At 49.7% G+C, this 11,973-nt stretch overlaps 1 protein-coding gene across 2 annotated transcripts in view; it reads left to right on the top strand.

Annotated features, from left to right (window-relative positions):
• Positions 1-665: 665 nt before the first annotated feature.
• The window catches only part of CPT1A (carnitine palmitoyltransferase 1A), a 68,412-nt gene continuing 57,104 nt past the window's right edge, over positions 666-11,973 (top strand). Inside the window, exon 1 of one of the 2 annotated variants that reach the window (XM_036763029.1) lies at positions 666-803. The gene's annotated coding sequence lies outside the window, so the exon portion shown is untranslated. Of the gene's footprint in view, positions 804-4,904; positions 4,994-11,973 lie in introns of those variants that run through there. The other variant, XM_036763030.1, reaches the window with a different exon arrangement.

Below are 11,973 nucleotides of genomic sequence, written 5' to 3'. Positions count from 1 at the left end.
TTCACAGCTCTATGCCTCAGTTTCGCCATTTGTAAAATGAGAGGTTTGACTAGATGACTGCTACGGGTCAATCAACCAATCAAGAAACATTTATTAAGCGCCTACTGTGTGCCCATGGAGAGGCAGTTCGGGGTAGTGATTAAAGAATTGGTCTGGTTCTCAGACGACCTGGGTTCAAGTCCTGCTCTCACGTGCACTGGACCTGTGACTCTGGGTAAGTCACCTAACCTAGTGCTGCTGGCCTGGAGGTTACAAACGATCTGCTTCTGTAAAGAAGGGGCTGACGATGATCAGAGACGGGGAATGGGGGGAGAGGACGTCAGATAGACGGGGCCGCTCCACATTCTAACCCCGATAAGATCAACCCGTGGCCCCGCCCCCCCCAGCTTAGTTTCCTCGGGGGAGAGGGGGTGTGCTGAAGGCCCCTCCCCCCGCCCCGCGCCGCGCCGCCTCCAGCAGGTTCCTCCTGGGGTCAGGTGCTCCTCCAGGGTGGGCTGGGCTGGACCGGACTCGTGGGGCTCCGGCCGGCTCCTCCCTCTCCCCTCCCCCCCTCCCTGCGTCGGGGAGCGTGGCCCGCCTTGGCTCTCCATGCCCCGCCCTTGGGCGCGCCCCAGCCAATGGGCTCGCAGCCGGCAGGGAGCCCGCTCGGCTGTGCTCTCCTGCTCGGGCCGGGCCCCTCCGTGCCCCGATCACCGCTGCCACTGCTGCCACCACCGCCGCCGCCCGGGTTCCGCAGTCGCTGCTCCCGGCGCCTCCTGCTGCAGCTGCCGCCGCCCTCGGGCGGGTCCCCCAGATAGACTCCGGTAAGGGGCTCCGGCCAACCCGACCCCGCCCTGGGGGGGTGAGCTCCCGGGGAGGGGGGGTGCCGAGGCTGCCTTGGAAGGGGGCTGGTGAGGAATCTGCGGGGGAAGGAGCCCTTCGGATCCTGAAATTGGGGGGCACGGTTAGGAGCTAGTAATGGGGAGCCCTTCGGGGCCTGAAATGAGGGGATGATTAGGAACTTGTACTGGGGGCCCCTTCAGGTCCTGAAATGATGGGGGCAAAATTAGGGGCTAGTAATGGGGGAGCTCTTGGGGGCCTTAAATGAGGGGGAGTAGTTAAGTTCCTGAAGAGGAGGAGGCAGCTAGGCTCCTAAAATGAGGCGGGGTGTCTTGAAATGAAGGGGAGGAACTTTGGCTCTTCTTGTGAAGGGCGGTGGGTGTTTAGGGTCCTGAACTGAGGGAAGGGCAGTTAGGCGTCTGTAACAAGTCTTCGGGGAGGGAGATGCCAAAGGAGGAGGGGGATGGGGAGGATCTAGGGTGCTGCAGTGGACTTTGCCGTTCCACTTTCCTCACCCTTTGGAAAGGATGGGAGAGGGGTAAGAGAATGACCAGAGCATCCTGGAAATGGGCAGTCTTCTAGAGAATCAGAAACTTTCGTGCCCAGGGGGCTTGAGGGCTTGAGGGGTCTCTCTCTCTCAATCTCTCACACACACACACACACACACACACACACACACACACACACACACACACACACAGAGTCTCATCTAGTAGCCTGATGAGGAAGGCTGCAGGTTATGTCGGGGGTGTCACAATTGTCACTGGCCGGTTAGCTGGGCGGGGGGTGGGGGGGTGCAAAGTCAGGTAGCAACACCCCCCCTCCTTTCAGAGGGTTAGAAGTCCCTAACTTCTGTGTTAGCTGGCTTCTCATTAGGAGCCCCCCTTCCCCTCTGCCCCCTTTCCACCTGCCTTTCTGAAAGTGAGAGCAGCTTCTGCAAGACTTTGTCTAAGGGGCCCAAAGTGCTTTCCACATTCTTATTCAGGTCTGACGTTCCCTGAGGAGGCAAAGGGCAGGTAGTTTACCGAGGAATTGGCATAATTCGATGCCCAAGGTCAGCTAGGGGATCTGGGAAGGTATGGGAGGAGCTGGTAGACTAGAGAGAGGGAGAGAGAGTGAATGTGAGTCTCCCCTTCCTGGTTCTGATACATGTTACCCAAATCGAGTTAAAACTCAGGTGATGCTCTGGAAGAGAAGATGCACAGAGTTATTTTGAGGGATTAGCAGCTCTCGAAATGCTCACCTGGAGCTGGTACAGCAAGATAAGAACAGTTAGTTCTCTCCCAGAGGCCCTCCTGATGGGGCACAGCCAACACCCAGAAACACACCTACAATGGTCCAAGCACCTAGCTACAATGAATGGAACATACCTTAATCTCCGCATTCTTGGTCAACTTGCCTATTAGACTGTAAACTCCTGGAGGGCCTGGCTTCCCCTTATTCTGTATTTTCCACAAGGTCTTCTTACAATGCTTAGTACTTAATACATGTTTTGGACTTCGTTAACTTGACAATATGAGGAGAATCCAATCAATCTGATTTTGTTGAAATTCTCTCTAGGGGTCATCCTTTTGTTCTGCTTGGCTTTTGGCTTGGAGGGTAGTAGATCAAAGTTTTTGTAATGTGAATCGTTAGGGCTTCTTCATGAAAGCTGACTAAATAGAAGGAAAAATAGGAAGCAGGGGACTGAATTTTCTACTTAGCAGGCTGTCACTATTTCCAGTCATTCCCAAATTAACTTTTGACTTTTGAGTTACCGGTGCTGTTTGTAGTCATATTATAAACAGCGAGTTTATTTCCAGGAGGAACTCTGTTTTCTGTGTTTTGGTAGGTTATCTGTTTAAACTTCTGGAAACCTGTCTTTTGTTAGACTATTTTCTTCCAGGGGAGTCTGGTTTCTGGTCATTCCAGATAGACAGGCATGTTTGTTTCCTTCTACAGCAGAACAAATTACTGAAAATGTCTGACCTGCACTCACTCTGTGCCCATGCTCAAAAGTGCCTTGGAGTAAGCCTCGGGAACTTTTTTTTTTTAATTTAACGTGACTGCCAACGTCACCCTTCAGTGTTAATAATACTCCAAGTGGCGGAACTCGAGGGTGTAAGGTGATCTGGGCTGCTTGCTTCTTGGGGATTGTTCACTCTCCTATTTTCATCTGAGTCTCCTTCAGTGAGCTGAAGCTGACATTCATCTATTTGAGGTCGGTTGGTTCTTTGCCTGTGGGCCCTGGTTCAGACCCAAAAGAACTTTCCGGGATCCCATGGAAATGGCTGCCTTTTCTGACATAAAAACAATCTGCAGGAATTGGGAAAAGGGAAAGACTTTTGGGGGTATTTTCTTTGGGTTCATATGAAAAAAATTAAAAAAAAAAAAGCCTGGCATTAGGACAGCCCTGTATGTCTCTGTGGAGGTTGGGAGAGGGTGGAGCCAGGCTGAGATGGGTCTAGACCGGCAGACCAGTGCCCCCTCCTCTGGGACTGGAGGTGGGGGTGGGGGGTGGAAATGGCAGTTTTACAGCCCAGATAGTTACTGAGGCTGGAACGATGGTCCAGCTGCAGAGGGCACGCCTGGCATTCCGGACTGCAGGACGCAATTTCCCGATTCATCAGAACGGTCCCAAGCAACTGTTGTCATTCCAGCTAGGGGATGTGGGCTCCCCGGGCTTCAAAGCCCTTGGCCTGCTCTTGAGATGCACCCCGGCCCCCGCCCCCCCCCCCCCCCCCCCCCCCCCCCCCCCCCCCCGCCGCCCCGCCTGTGGGCCCAGAGCCTCCCTCTGGTTAGGCTGGAGACCGACCTGAAACCGACAGATCCGGCCTTGGCCTTGGCCGCCTGGGAGCTGGGCGGGGCTCCAGCCGGGTAACCTTTTACCTACTTTTCTGGGTTCGTCACGTGACGCCCGAGCCTGGGGGAAGGGGAGGAGTGAGGCAGCCAACCAGTGGGGTGTTGAACTTGCCCTTCAAGTACAGGCTGCTGCTGCTGCCTCTGCCGCCGTTCCTGCTGCTGCACCCACTCTCTAAACCATCCCGAGAAGGGAGATGCTTTCTCTCAGCTTTTCTGACCATTTGATTCTTTCTTTTTCCTGTTAAAAGGAAAAACTGTTTAGTCATTCGGTGAAGTCGATGTTTGAAATTTCTAGCGTCCTGGTGCTTAGAAATCATTGTTCACGTTAGGACCTGTCTTTCGAGCGCGTGAATGACTTCGGAGAGACGTTGCTGTTTTCCTAGTTGAAGGCCCGGGCTTTATCAACGCTGTGCCTATCAGTTGTTGAATCAAAGTAGTTCACATTTTAAGGCTTGCAGTATTTCATTGGGAGTAGATTGTCTCCTGTTGTCATTATCTATTGCCACATATTATCGTTAGCTATTATGATCGTTTTATAGATGAGGAAACTGAGGCAAACACCTTAAGTGACTTTACCAGGGTCTCACAGCTAGTTCTCATCTGAGGTAGGATTTCTTGAGATCCAGTGTTCGGTGCACCAGTGCCAACTTGCTATTAAGGATAGACTCTGGAGTCAGAGAACCCAGCTTAAAGTCATGTTTCCAAAAGGACTGATTTCCCCTGGTACTCAATTCCCTCACGCCTAAAATGGCCCCTGAGATCCGACTTCCAGCCAGAGATCTAGGAGCTAACATTTTTCTGCTTCTGAGAATTTGTTGCCACTAATAAAATACAGTCATGGTGAAGGGTAAACACTGATTGGATGTACCTGGGGTACAGGGCCATTCATCCAGGCTGTACCTGAGTCACACACGCCCATGAACCTAGATCCTAGGGAATGTTCAGCTTTGCCTTTCATTCTTTTATATTGATTAGTTTACAGAGACCGAGCATTCATGTGTTCTTAGGGGCAGAAATGTGTGTGTGTGTGTGTGTGTGTGTGTGTGTTTAATGATAACCAGTAGGAGAAATGTGCTGCTCTTGGAACCTGAGTCTCCCAGCCACCCCCCCCCCCATGTCCAGCACACCCCCTCACCTGCCATGCTAGGAGAAGCTAGAAAATATTTTCCTAAGGATTAGCTATTAGCCATCCACGTGGCATTTGTTGCCCCAGAAGGCTTTTGGGAACAAGCAGATAGACGGTCATTTGGAATCATCAGTTATTGAATCTGCCACCGTGGTCTCTCTGAGGCTAAGGGGGAAGCTGGAGAAAACAGAGTTCTGGAGCTCACAGGTCAGTCAAGGAGACACCCCCTCCCCATGGTCCTGAGCAATGTCATTGGATAGGATCAGGGGCTTTGGGGAGGGCACCGGATCTGAACCAGACTTTGAGGGATTTAAATTACATGGAGGATTTGGGAAGCAGGGAAGGAACAAGCATTTATCAAGTGCCTCCTATGTGCCAGGCACTGTGCTAGGCTCTTTACAGATAAGATCTCACTTAGCCATGTGGTTTGTCTTTTACAACAAACAGCAAATATAAGGAGCTATCCCACCTTGGTAGCAGGACTGACAAAGATTATACAGGGAAGTGCTTGTCTCCAAGTGACATAATGGAAAGCTCTTGGTGCAAGATTAGCAGTAGAGACACCCAAAATGAACAAAACATGAGTTGGTAATATACTCCATGGCCTTGGAACTGGAGATCATAGCTCAGGAGGATGCCTTCCTCTATTACGGAGCTTTGGTGGGATGAGACCCATGACTTCAGTCTAGCTTTGTCTTATGCAAATTTCTATATGAAAATATTGGGAGCTGGGGAAGGGAGGAGAGTGGACTAATGGTGCATTTACTTGTGAGGAAATCTGGGACTGAGGGAAAGTCACAAAATGTGGCCTGGTACTCTGAAAATAGTGCCAAGAGGGCCAAAGATCAGAATGAGCCATGGCCAATGAGGAACGCTGAAGGTGGCAGGACTCACTAGCCAGGGTGGACAGAAGGATACCTCATGCCAGAAGGTAGGGACCTCTGGCTCCCCTTCCGATCCCCTTCTCTCTGCCATGGAGCACAGGCTGGAAAAGACTGAGCAAGAACTTGTTAATAGAGAGCCGATGCCCAGGATGAGTAAAGAGATGGCAAGGTGGCACCTCCTTGCTCTTGGTGATTCAAGGTAAATATTAGGATGAACTCAATTCCTCCTAATGAGGACAGTGACAGATGGATTTGCCCAGTCACTCCCAGTAATTGTGAAGGACCAGAGAGTTAGGGAATTAGCCGGTAAATGTTTATTAGGTACCTACTATCTCCCAAGCCCTTTGCTAATCGCTGGTAATACAAAGACAGGCAAAAGGGATTCCCTGCTCTCAAGAAGCTCTACTGGGGCCCACAGAGCAGATGCTAATGGTTCATTGTCCACCTGAAAGGAGGTCTGGGGAGGGGGCAGAGGGAGCCCCCAGGATCAGTGTTGGCCCTGTGCAATTATCTGATGACCAGGTGGAATTCTTACCAGATTTTCAGAAGACACAAAGTTGGGAGACATAGACTGGGTGACAGAATACAAAGCAGTATTGTTGGGCTAGAACATGGGACCCCACTCTAGTTGGATGAAATTTGATAGGAATAACTGTGAAGATTTGAACTTGAGCTCAAAAAAGTTAACTTCAGGAGGTATGATGAAGTGGCAGTTTGAATGAAAAAAATCTAGCTGGGTTTTATTAACCTGCATCTTCAATGGGAGCCCTCAGTGTGAGGAGACGGTCAAATGAGTTAATGAGATCTTGGACTGCCGCAGAAGGTGCACCACTTCAGGAATCATCCATGGGGTGAGAGTTGCAAGTCTTCTGCTTTGGCCGCACAAGGTCCAGAGTCCTGGGCTCAATTGTATCTGCCACAGATTAAGGACGTTGATAGGTGGGGGAGCATCCAGGGGATGGCAGCCAGGACCAGGAAGGACCTGGAGTTCCAGTCCTGGGAGGATCAATGGAAGGAATGGGGATGTTTAGCCCAAAGGAGAAGACTGTCAGGGGGCGGTGCTGTGTTTTCAGGTCTGGAACACTACAGGTGCATCAGATTTGTTCTGCTTCTCCTGGGAGGCCAGAACAGAGGGTAATGGGAGGAAGCTGCAAAGGAACAAATTTGGGCTGGATCTAAGGAGGAAGGTTTTTATGATTAGAGCTGTCCACAGTGGAATTGCCTGCAGGGAGAAGTAATGGGTCTGTTGCACCTGAGTTCATCAAGCCCAGTTAGGTGCTGGGAATGCAAAGCCATCTCTACCCTCAAGGAATCGATCTACAATCTAAGGAGGGAACACCATATACAGTAGAAGTAAATCCCAAATCTATACATGGTCCACACTGGGGGGCTGGAAGCCCTGGCAGCCAGGAAAGGCCTTGTGGGGGGTGGGGTGGCCCTTGGGCTAACCTTTGGAAGAGACTCAGGAGTTTAAGAGGCAGGGGTGAGGAGGAGTAGTGCACTCCCGGCATGAGGCACAGCCTGGACAAAGACTTGAAGATGGATGTTGAGTGTGAGGAACAGCTAGTAGGTCAGTTTGGGGGGGGGGATTAAAATGTGTGAGACTGTGTGGTGCATCAGTAGGCATATTTGGCAGGGCTTTGAACGCTGTGTGTCTTCATTTGCTCCTATCCCCAGCTGGAACCACTAAACCTTTGTAAATGAGGGCAGGACATGTTCTGAGGAGAGCTTTAAAAAAATGCCTGGCTTCGGGTGGGTTGCAGCTCGAAGGGGAGAGGTTGGAGGCCTGGTGACCAATGAGGTTGGAGGCTGTGGCATTAAACTGGGTGAGAGGTGAGGAGGACCCGAGCTGAGGTGGAGGCCTGGCACCAATATCCATCCCCACTCTGCCACCCAAAGCTGGGGGCACAGTTCCTTGTGAGTCACATAGTGAGTGAGGAGGGGCTCTCCAACAGGGTGCTCGCAGGGCTCATTCTCCTGGGGCCCCTTGGGCAGTGAGAGGCGGGCTGATTAGACGTGCCACAAGACTTGAGTTCTAGACCTCTGCAGTTTTCTAGGGGAAAATCACTGAACCATCATGTTTTAGTTTTCCCGTCTGAAAACTGGGCTAGATATCTGCCCTGCCAAAAAGGGTGAAAAGAGCAGTTCAAAAGAATCTTGCTGTCAACAAGCATTTATTAAGCGTTCATTGTATACAAGGCACTCTCCTAAGTGCTAGGGATACAAACACAAGCCACAGTAAAGACAAAAGTCACACGTAAAGTGTTTAAAAGATCCAGTTAAATACCTAGACTGGGCTAATAATACTACTAACCTTCATTAGACTTTATTTCATGAAATAAGGGGCAGGGAGCATGATTAGGGGGATTTTGCTGCAATGATTTAGATACCCGGCATGGAGAGCTAGCCTTGGAGTCAGGAGGACCTGGGTGCCAGTTCCGCTTTGGTCCCATGCTGTTTGTGGGACCCTGGGCAAACTGTTTAACCCCTCAGTGCCCTTTCTTTGGACTATCAGTTACAGAGAAGGGGTTGACCTGCATTGGTGGAGGGACTTTCTTCTTTCAGGAGCTGCTTAGACCAATGGTTGTCAAAGGGAAGTTCAGGTACCCTTGGAGTTCCCAAGATTTTTAGGGGGATCCCGAGGTCAAAACTATTTTCATCATAATGCTAAGACATTTTCCTTTCTGGTGTGGTAAATATGAGCAGATATAACCCATATAAACAAAAGCTCTTTGGGGTCAGGTGCTCCGTCATTTTAAGGGTGTAAAAGGGTCATGAGATGAAAACTTTTTGAGAACCTTTACCCGAGTTCAGCCCCTGGGCCTTTATGGAGTCTTTGTTAATCCTTCCAGACTCTGTAATTTCGATCCTGGGGGCTCTCCTTCCACTGATGCAGGTCTAAATAGATGATTTTTAAAGGGCTGCTGTGGCTGTCCCAGTGAGGCTGGTCAAGACATGAGTGAACACTAAAGCCTGGCTTGAATGGCCTTCTAACTTGGCAGAAGTTGCCAGAGCTTACATCATGGTGGTGTCCTCACCCAGGGGCCAGGGTCACACTGTCTGCTTCCAAAATTGCCTCCTTATCCCCCCAAGCCCCAGAAGTAGGAGAAGATAGCAAGCTTTGTCTAAGAATTCTACATTGGATTGAGATAAATAGCTGTTAAAAACAGGGGTATTTTACTTTGAGCAGGTGTGGGTATCCACACTTTTTGAATGGCTCTCTCTAAGTCTTTAACGTAGAAGGACTGTTCTCTCCCCCTTTTTCTGCATCCTCAGCTCTTCACTGCTTCATTACCCCTCCACCCTTGCCTTTTGGGGTCCCCTTGCTACTCCCCAAGCCCAGATGTTGGGGAGAATCTTTGAATGCCGATCTGATCAGGCCACTCCTGTTGTTCCAAACCTCCCAATGATTCCCCTGAGCCTAGATTATTCTACTAGAAAGAGCTGGATAAACCCCAAATCTCATTTCCCAGAATTTTACAGAATCTCAGAGTTGAAGGATGCCTGAGAGGCTGTCTAGCCCAGCCTGTCTCTCCCTTGACACACCCAGCAGATAGCCATCTAGCTTTGGCTTTCCCTTCATTGGTCTGGTGACCCCTGTCCTGGTGCTTTCCCCAGGATGCCCTCACTGGCTTTCCTAGAGAGGAAGAAGGTTTGACTGGCCATCAGGCTCCAAAGGCCCTTTCCATCCCTCATTTGGGCATGTTTTATGCAACAAAGTGGAGCTCATACCAACAACATGTGATATCTGGCCACACCGGACCATGGTTATGGATTATGATGGAAGCTAACAAGGACAGACTAGCCCGGGGTGGGGGGGGCGGTGTTGTGTGTGTGATAGAAGGAGCAAACCAGTATGAGGTGGACAAGTCCCGCTCAACCTTGCTAAAGAATTGTCTGAAGGCTTAATTTCTGGCAAATGGCTTGAAAATGACATTTTGACATTCATTCCATGCAGTGAAACTGAAACTCATTCACCAGGCATCTAGCTTGGTTAAAAAATGTATTCTTGGCAGAGAGGGAGATGGAAATGTCAGCTGTGGCCTATTTGCATTCCCCACCCCCCCCCTTGAGGGTTTCTATCAACTTTATTTGAATGAGCAGCCTGTGACCCAGGATCTCTGCAGTCCTGGATACTTCTGGTCCTGCTGGTCCCCAGACAGGGAGTTTTCTTGCCCAATTCAGTTTTGGAGAAAATTAAATTGGGCGCCGTCTCCCTTCTTGTACCTATGAACACTCGGGTGCATTGCCCTTCCCTCAATAGAGGCAATTCTCCTTTCCGCTGTGTTCCTAGGAGATCAGAATCAGGCTGTATCACAGTGCTTGACACATAGTAGGTCTTCTCTTTTCTCTCTCTATACTTTCTCTTGGTAACTTCATCTTTCACAAGTGTGATTTCTATGCAGATGACTCTCTCTCTCACACACACACACATACACACACGCCCCCTTGCATATCCAGCCTCATTCTCTCTCATGAGTTAGTCTCATATCAACAATTATCTTTTGGACATTTCAAACTGGATGTCTCAGGGACATGACCAAAACAGAGCTCAGTCTCTCTGTGCCAAGAGCTCTCCTGCTCCCCCCAGAGTTCCCCATTTTCACCCAAGGTACCGTCCTTTCATAGAGGTCTCACTCTCCCTCACCCCACAGATCCAATCAGTTGCCAATCTTTCTTTGTTTCTGCTGTTTTTCAGTTGTGTCTGAATCTCTGTGACCCCCATTTTTTTGGGCAGAGACACTGCAGCGGTTTGCCATTTCCTTCTCCAGCTCATTTTACAGATGAAGAAACTGAGGCAGACAGGGCAAAGCAACTTGCCCAGGGTCATCCAGCTAGGAAGTGTCTGAGGCCAGATTTGAACTCAGGAAGATGAGTCTTCCTGCCTCTGGCCTGGCACTCCATCTACTGCACCACCTACCTTCCCAATATCTCTCTCATCTGATCCCTTCTCTCCACACTATTCCAAGAATTCGAGCCCTTATCCCATCTCACCTAGATTATTACACTGCCTCACTCTTGGCTTTCCAGGCACTCTTGTCAAAGAAATTTTCCTTGAGCAAGTTTCTGACCATGTGACTCACCTCCTCAGTCAACTCTAGGACCTTCCTCTTGCCTCCAGGGAAAATCTAAACTCCGTTGAGTTTGTAAAGCCCACACAGCCTGGCTTGACAGCAGCTTTTCAGCATATCGGATGGTACTCTGCCTCCCACACTTGGAGATCTAGGCACCCTGGCTTTCTCTGCGTTCCTCACACCTGTTCTCTCTCTCTGGCCCTTGCGACTTTGTACTGGCTGTCCTCATGCCTGGAGCACCCTCACTCCTCACCTGCACCTCAGAGAATCCTTCTCTTAAGATGCAGTTTGGGCATCATCTCCTGGCCAAAGCCCTTTCTAAGCTACCCACTGCACCCACCCTCCCTCCCTAACTACTGTGTATTTATTCACTTTTCCCTGCGTCCATTTTTACACAACTTTGTTGTCTCCCTCATTAGGATGTCAGCTCCTTCCAAGTAAAATTGCTTCGTTCTTTGTTCTTGGATCCCCAACACCTAGTACAGAGCCCCGTACATAGGAGGTGCTTAATAAATGCTTGATTGATTTGGTGCTTAATAAATACTTTCTTCATTGGATATTTTCCAGACCTGATGCTTAAGTTTAAAGTGGGGCTTGGGAAGTTGAATATAATCTCCTTGAGGGAAGGGACTGTCTTAATTTTGTCTTTGTGACCCCATTGCCTAGAACAGTGCCTGGCACATAGTAGCTGCTTAATGAATGTTTATCAATTCATTGAATAGGAGTAGAACTCAAGGGAAATCCTCTAAGTCACCCAAATGGCTTCAGTTCCTACTTATTTGGCTCCCCTCCTATTCAGGTCACTGGTATCTACCCACCACTTCCATGTACAGCATATGTTTTCCAGGTGTTGGTTTTTTAACCTTTTCTTTTGGAGGTAATTGAGGTTAAGTGACCTGCCCACGGTCACACAGCTAGGAAGTGTCTTAGGCTGGATTTGAACTCAGGCCCTCCTGACTCCAGGGCTAGTGCTTTATCCATTACACCACCTAGCTGCCCCTTCCAGGTTCTTTAAAAAAAAACTTGCCCTAGTTCTTTCATGAGTTGAGAAGTTATTTCTGACATAGTAAAAAAAAAAGAAAGCCAGGAGAGCCAGGGAAGGGAAGGAAAGGGAGGATGCCAAGGTTGATGAGATTACAGATCATGGATGATGGCATTCTAGTTTTAAAGTAGGAAGGGAGACCATCTGGGCCAAAGCCCTCCTTTGAACAGGCCAGGAAACTGTGGC

This window comes from Trichosurus vulpecula, chromosome 6 (assembly GCF_011100635.1).
Source record: "Trichosurus vulpecula isolate mTriVul1 chromosome 6, mTriVul1.pri, whole genome shotgun sequence".
NCBI classification, from domain to species: Eukaryota; Metazoa; Chordata; class Mammalia; order Diprotodontia; family Phalangeridae; genus Trichosurus; species Trichosurus vulpecula.
The sequence above is the reverse complement of the archived record's forward strand: the minus strand, read 5'-3'. Positions and strand labels throughout refer to the sequence as shown.